The sequence below is a fragment of the Cupressus sempervirens genome, chromosome 9, assembly GCF_028749045.1.
Source record: "Cupressus sempervirens isolate cs-2001-9-10 chromosome 9, ASM2874904v1, whole genome shotgun sequence".
In the NCBI taxonomy this organism is placed as follows: Eukaryota; Viridiplantae; Streptophyta; class Pinopsida; order Cupressales; family Cupressaceae; genus Cupressus; species Cupressus sempervirens.
In genome coordinates this window covers 686,139,805-686,148,056 of record NC_143126.1, presented here as the reverse complement: position 1 = coordinate 686,148,056, position 8,252 = coordinate 686,139,805, and positions in this window count along the sequence as shown.

Here is an 8,252-nt window from a genome sequence, read left to right as displayed (position 1 = left end):
TAACGGCCAGACAGAGGCAACTAACAAAACCCTCCTCAAAATTCTAAAGAAAGTTGTCAATGATTCCAGCCGTGATTGGCACCTACAAATAAATCCAGCCCTATGGGCCTATCGAACTTCCTTCCGTACATCCACAGGCACAACTCCATACTCCCTAGTCTATGGTGCCGAAGCAGTACTACCTATAGAGGTTGAACTTCCCTCCTTGCGCATATCTTTGCAAGGGCAAATATCAGATGAAGAATATAGAGTAGCTCGGCTCACCCAGCTAGATCTCTTAGACGAGAAGCGACAACAAGCCTATGATCATCTCACAGTCTATCAAACTCATCTCAAAAGGAATTTCAACAAGAAGGTGCTTCCACGACACTTTCAGCCAGGTGACATGGTCCTTAAAGAAAACATGAAAGTCCAAGCAGATCGAGAAAAGAAAGGCAAGTTTGAACCTACATGGCTTGGTCCTTATGTTGTCACTGCTTCCTTTGGCTCTGGAGCTTATCAGCTATCTACACCAGAAGGAGAACTCTTGAATGATCCTACTAACATCATTCATCTCAAGAAGTTCTATGCTTGAAGATCCTTGGTATACCAGGCTTTTGAAAAATACAAAAGAAAAAAAAATAGTAAAGAGAAACAAGCGTCCAATGGTGAAAACTTGGCAATTCAAGCACCTTGGATAGGTACCTTGGTGAAAACTTGGTAATTTAGGCGCCTTGTGTACTAAAGACTAATCCATTATCTATCACTATCCTATCCCTCATCCATTTACCCACCATCCCATAAGACACACTTGCTTGTTCCCTTGGTGTTCCAACCAAATATCCAAAATCTGATGAAGCTTGTAAATACCTCCTGTACAGCTTGTAAATCTTGTACCAAAGCTTGTATTATACCTTGTAAATCTTGTACCATACCTTGTATATCCAAATCTTGTCCAAAGCTTGTACCATACTCCAAATTGTAGATAATCTTGTATCCTAGCTTGTATCCTATCACATGCACCCAAAGAATTCCATTTTCCTTAAGCTTTTCGCAAACCATCTACCTATCCACCTATCACCTATTATAGACATCCCATCCTTCACAAACATTTCCATCTCACAAAAACCAAAACATGAACAAACTTGTACATTTGTAACATATCTTGGTCCATCAGCTTGTACATCCTCTTTAACTTAGTACCATTGTATCTATCCAGCGTTCATGTCAGTTCGTCCTTGATCAGCATCTTGCACCCATAACACATCTTGGTTAGCTATTCCAACGCATCCTTTAGCTAGATTTCCTGTCACCAAAGTGTTATCTTTCTTAGTTCAGCTTGCCAGATGCATCACTCATCCAAATCCACCAGCTTCGGTGCTCTCCAATAGGTCCTTGCAGGATATAGCTTTCCTCATATCTGATCTTGGTCCGTTAGTGCCTTGTCCTACCCATCTCGTTGGCAAATGGCTCTCTTTTGGATTTTCACTTTCTTTTGATTTGGGATCTTCCCTTTTGGGTCTTGAAGTATCTTTTCCAAGCAATCTCCTTGTTCCCTCCTCAAGGTTGCCATGATCTTCCATATCATGGTATGTTGCGAATGGGGCAATTAGAGCGTAAGGTCTTGATCAGGTCTTTCGTTTGTTTTTCTTTTCTGCTTGTGGGTTCTCCAGTGTCGTTTCCACGCTGCTTCCTCTAGGATTCATGTGTGATGCTGGGGCAATCCTTGTGTGTTTGTTTTGAGTTAGTTTGTCAGTCCTTTGGACGGTTGGTGAAAAGGCCTTGATGTTCTTGGTAACCTTGGCAATTAACCAATAGTCCTATAGCAAATCTAGTGCTCAACTACATGGTGGTACTTCTCTTTGAAGTATCCCCCCGCTCAAAAAGCCTCAATGGTTTTCCTTCATCTCCATTATCCCCCATCCATATCCAGCATCCGTCTCTCCTACCCCAGCTGATGCATCAGTATCTCTTTGAATCACTCATCACTCTTAGCTTTAGGGATCCACAATCCTAGTCTTAGGGATCCACCAATCCAAATCAACCCACCAAGCCTCATCTTTCAAGATCCACAATCCTAGTCCTAGGGATCTCCGAAACCCATCTTCTGCCAATCTAACTCTTTGAAATCCTGTTGCATCATCCTTATAATCCCCTCATCCATCTCCCTATCCTGGATTCTTTTTTATAGCGCTCCGCTCCTTCATCCTCTGCAATCCCTGAGATCTTAAGCTTGCTTCCTCTTGTGCCTCTGATTCTCCCTTTATCATTCTCCCATAGTAAGAGTTTGAGCTAACTAAACCTCTTCTCTTAATCCAATTTGAGTCTCCTTGCTCATCCCAGATTCTTGTATTTTTCAAGAAGCCACCAAGCCTCGCTTTCTCTCCCCGCTGCCTTCTTGAGGGGGCATCTCATAGTTCATTCTCTCCTCTTCTGCTCTAGCCTTGGGCATCTTATTTTCTTATCTTTGATGTCATGCCACTTGCGGCATCACATCAAAGAGGGGCAAAATGTAGACACCTAAAAATCCTTTAGAAAATAAAGTATTTTTATTTTCTGAAAAATTCCCGATGACATCATCATTTATTAATTAATTAATTATTTAATTAATTAATTAATTAATTTTTATGCCATTAAATCCTTTTATCTTAATTAAAAATATTTAATTAAGGAATCCCTCCCAAAAATGTTTAAATCTTATTTAAACATTATTTCCTTATTTATTAATTATTTAATTAATAAATTGACCAAAAATCCTAAAATAAATTAAAAAATTATTTTTTTCCCAAAAGTTGGCCAATTTCCTTATGACCAATAACCTCTTCCAAAATCTTCTAATCCTTCTTTAATTTTGATTAAAGGCTAATCCCATCATTTCCTACCCCTAATCCCAACTCAAAATATTTAATTAAAATTAAATATTAATCCTCATGTTTATTAAAAAAGTTTTAATAAATATCTCCTCAACCCAAACCCTTGAAATAAATAAAACTTTATTTATTTCCTAAAAATCTAATTTATCCTCATCCTAAGAAGTTCTAGACTCTTCTAGAAAGTCTCCATCCTCATCCTAGGAAATTCTAGACTATTCTAGAAAGTCTTTATCCTCCTCCAAAATCTAGACTCTTCTAGAAGATGTCTTTAAACCTAATCCTAATCCCCTCCTAACCTTGTCACATTCCCTAAACATGGGTTAAAACTTACTAACCCAAGCCAAAGTTAACAAATATCTCCTCCTTTACCCACCCTCATTAAATGCCATCCACTTGCCTATCCCTAAGCTAATCCTAAACCATCCTAATCCATCCTCTAATCATTTGCACAAGCCTAAGCAAGCTTAAAACCTTCCTAATCAAGTCCAAGTCGAATTTGCTCTCATCACCCTCAAAATATCTCAACCATAAAACTTTATGAAGTCCACTAGGTCATAAATGACTCTTACAAGCCCTTTTATTGCTCTTACAAGTCATTATGAGGGTCTTTATGAAGATTTTATCTCTTGAGCCTCCTTTGTTGACTCATCCTTCCCCTTTCCTCCATCCTCTCACCATGTGACATGTGTCACTCTTTGATTGGCTATAAGGAAGCACAATCCATGTGCTCTCCTCTCATGCAATCTGAGCCCTCCATAAGCTTTTTCCCATCCTTGCATCTTAGCCCTCAATCCCTCAAGCCTCTTGCCTATAAATTGGATCCTTCTCCTTTGCAAAATAACACAATCCATGAAGTAAAGTTATAATGCTATTTTGAGAGCCAAATCCATACTAAAGCCATCTATCCACACCAAAAATCCACAATCATCCATTGAAGCCTTTGGAAGCATATTGAGCATACATTCTATCCATTTAGATAAAGCTACTCAACAAGAGAGCTTCTTATTGAGAGAGTCCATTAATGGCTCATATTCTCAATTGAGAGCTCATCTTAGTCTATCTTGAAGTTTATGAATTTTGCTTAGTTTGTAGAAGCTTTATTTAAATTTGGTTTCTATTAGCATACTAACATTGCTCATATACAACACCCACCTGCATTGAACCAACCTTCTTCCTTTCGGAAGAGGACAAAGATTCCAAGTATGGTTCTTCATAAAAGAAGAGTACTCCTCATCCATAGCTCTATCCCAATCTGAGTGTCCTATCACCTATGAATTTTTGTATGGATCATATAAAATGGCATGACTCAATAGTCCAATGTCAGAAGTAGAGTTTTGATCATCAATATCACTAGCCCAATCTAAGTTTGTATATCCAACAATGTGAGGATCCCCTAATGTGTAGTGAATGCCATAACATGTAGTACATTGTATGTACCTCAAAATATGTTTGGCGGCTTGCTAATGACTCTCATGAGGATCATGTAAGAATTGAGAGACAAGGCCAACAACCAAGGAAAGATCAGGATGTGTGTGTTAGGTACAAAAAACTACACACAAGTTGTCTATATAAAGTGGGATCCACTATAGGAGTAGAGAAAGTAGTAGATAAAACAACACCCAAGTGGAAAGGTGTGGCAGTAGGCTTACAATCAAGTATGGTGAATCTCTAAAGCATATCAAGATCATACTTTTGTTAGAGTATGGCTATCCCGTTCGAAGATTGAATAACTTGTAGGCCCCAAAATAGTGCAGAAGTCCAAGGTCTGTCATCTCAAACTGCTCTCTCAAAGGTCAATGAATACTTTGAATCATAGAGGGTGAGATACCTATAATAATGAGATCATCAACATATAGCACAAGTATCAATAGAACAACCCCATGATGTTGAATGTACACTATAGGATCAGAATGACAATGTGTGAAGCTGATGTAAGCACGAAGGAATCCATCTTCTCATACCAAGCTTGAGGGGCTTGTTTGAGACCATACAAGGACCTTTGGAGTTTGAAGAGTCCTACACAAAGCCTTGAGGATACTCCATATAGATCTCCTCGTGTAGGTCTCCATGCAAAGAGGACTCTTCACATTCATCTAAAATATTGTCCATCCCTGAGAAGCTACAAGAGAGAGTACAAGGTGAATAGAATTCTTCTTGGTGACATGAGAAAAGGTCTTGAAGTAATCAATACCCTCCAATTGTGAAAATCCCTTCACAACAAGATGTGTCTTGTACCTATCAATAGAACCATCTTCAAGATACTTGGTATGGTACACCCACCTGCATTGAACCAACCTTCTTCCTTTCGGAAGAGGACAAAGATCTCAAGTATGGTTCTTCATCAAAGAAGATTACTCCTCATCCATAGCTCTATCCCAATCTAAGTGTCCTATCACCTATGAATTTTTTTATGGATCATCTGAAATGGTATGACTCAATAGTCCAATGTCAAAAGTAGACTTTTGATCATCAATATCACTAGCCCAATCTAAGTCTGTATATCCAACAATGTGAGGATCCCCTAATGTGTAGTGAATGCCATAACATGTAGTACCTTGTATGTACCTCAAAATATATTTGGCAACTTGCTAATGACTCTCATGAGGATCATGTAAGAATTGAGAGACAAGGCCAACTACAAAGGAAAGATCAGGATGTATGTGTTAGGTACAACAAACTACACACAAGTTGTCTATATAAAGTGGAATCCACTATAGGAGTAGAGAAAGTGGTAGATAAAACAACACCCAACTAGAAAGGTGTGGCAGTAGGCTTACAATCAAGCATGGTGAATCTCTAAAGCATATCAAGAGCATACTTTTGTTAGAGTATGGCTATCCCGTTCGAAGATTGAATAACATGTAGGCCCCAAAATAGTGCAAAAATCCAAGATCTGTCATCTCAAACTGCTCTCTCAAAGCTCAATTAACACTTTGAATCATAGAGGGTGAGATACCTATAATAATGAGATCATCAACATATAGCACAAGTATCAATAGAACAACCCCATGATGTTGAATGTACACTGTAGGATCAGAATGACAATGTGTGAAGTGTGATGCAAGCACGAAGGAATCCATCTTCTCATACCAAGCTTGAGGGGCTTGTTTGAGATCATACAAGGACCTCTGGAGTTTGAAGAGTCCTACACAAAACCTTGAGGATACTCCATATAGATCTCCTCATGTAGGTCTCCATGCAAAAAGGACTCTTCACATCCATCTAAAATACTGTCCATCCCTGAGAAGCTACAAGAGAGAGTACAAGGTGAATAGAATTCTTCTTGGTGTCATGAGAAAAGGTCTCGAAGTAATCAATACCCTCCAATTGTGAAAATCCCTTCACAACAAGATGTGTCTTATACCTATCAATAGAACCATCTTCAAGGTACTTGGTATGGTACACCCACCTACATTGAACCAACCTTCTTCCTTTCAGAAGAGGACAAAGATCCCAAGTATGGTTCTTCATCAAAGAAGAGTACTCCTCATCCATAGCTCTATCCCAATCTAAGTGTCCTATCACCTATGAATTTTTTTAGGGATCATCTGAAATGGCATGACTCAATAGTCCAATGTCAGAAGTAGACTTTTGATCATCAATATCACTAGCCCAATCTAAGTTTGTATATCCAACAATGTGAGGATCCCCTAATGTGTAGTGAATGTCATAACATGTAGTACCTTGTATGTACATCAAAATATGTTTGGCAGCTTGCTAATGACTCTCATGAGGATCATGTAAGAATTGAGAGACAAGGCCAACTACAAAGGAAAGATCAGGATGTATGTGTTAGGCACAACAAACTACACACAAGTTGTCTATATAAAGTGGAATCCACTATAGGAGTAGAGAAAGTGGTAGATAAAACAACACCCAACTAGAAAGGTGTGGCAGTAGGCTTACAATCAAGCATGGTGAATCTCTAAAGCATATCAAGAGCATACTTTTGTTAGAGTATGGCTATCCCATTCGAAGATTGAATAACGTGTAGGCCCCAAAATAGTGTAGAAGTCCAAGGTTTGTCATCTCAAACTGCTCTCTCAAAGCTCAATGAACACTTTGAATCATAGAGGGTGAGATACCTATAATAATGAGATCATCAACATATAGCACAAGTATCAACAGAACAACCCCATGATGTTGAATGTACACTGTAGGATCAGAATGACAATGTGTGAAGTGTGATGCAAGCATGAAGGAATCCATTTCTCATACCAAGCTCGAGGGGCTTGTTTGAGACCATACAAGGACCTCTGGAGTTTGAAGAGTCCTACAAAAAACCTTGAGGATACTCCATATAGATCTCCTCATGTAGGTCTCCATGCAAAAAGGACTCTTCACATCCATCTAAAATACTGTCCATCCCTGAGAAGCTACAAGAGAGAGTACAAGGTGAATAGAATTCTTCTTGGTGACATGAGAAAAGGTCTTGAAGTAATCAATACCCTCCAATTGTGAAAATCCCTTCACAACAAGATGTGTCTTGTACCTATCAATAGAACCATCTTCAACATACTTGGTATGGTACACCCACCTGCATTGAACCAACCTTCTTCCTTTCAGAAGAGGACAAAGATCCCAAGTATGGTTCTTCATCAAAGAAGAGTACTCCTCATCCATAACTCTATCCCAATCTGAGTGTCCTATCACCTATGAATTTTTTTATGGATCATCTGAAAATGGCATGACTCAATAGTCCAATAATAGATGTCTAAGCACGAGTGCGACAAGAATCTGAAGGATCTCCTACCATAGGTCCACCTACATCAACAGTATCACGAGCCCACTTGGGTACTCACAAAACATCAAGGGGAGGAGGGGAAGGTGGATCATCACCAATATCTTCCTCAAAGGATAAAGAATCTTGTAGAGAAGAAGATGGGGTATTAGGTAATGAGGGAGAAGCTGGTGATAGAGGTTCCATCAGAGGATAACGCTCATCAAACTGGACATCTCGCCAAAACAAGACCTTTATAGAATCATAATCAAATAACCTATATGCCTTCACATCCTCGTCATAGCCAAAAAATATGAGTGGTCGGCTCTTCCTCTCCATGGCTTTCCTGTGTGCATCTAGAATAAATGCCCAAGCCTCACTTCCCAAAATATAAAATGTATATATATTAGGCTTGACACGAGCCCAAGCCTCCTCAGGAGTCAAATGTCACAATGCCTTGTGAGGCATCTGATTTTGAATATAGTTGGCGCAATTGATAGCCTCAACCCAAAATGAAGGATTCATATCTGGAGACTGTATCATACAATTGGACATCTCCCGTAATGTTCTATTATTTCTCTCAGCAGCCCCATTCCGCTAAGGGGTATGACCAACTATGGACTGATGAAGTAAACCATGCTTAGTACAAAAATCTCTAAGAGATTGATTCACATATTCCT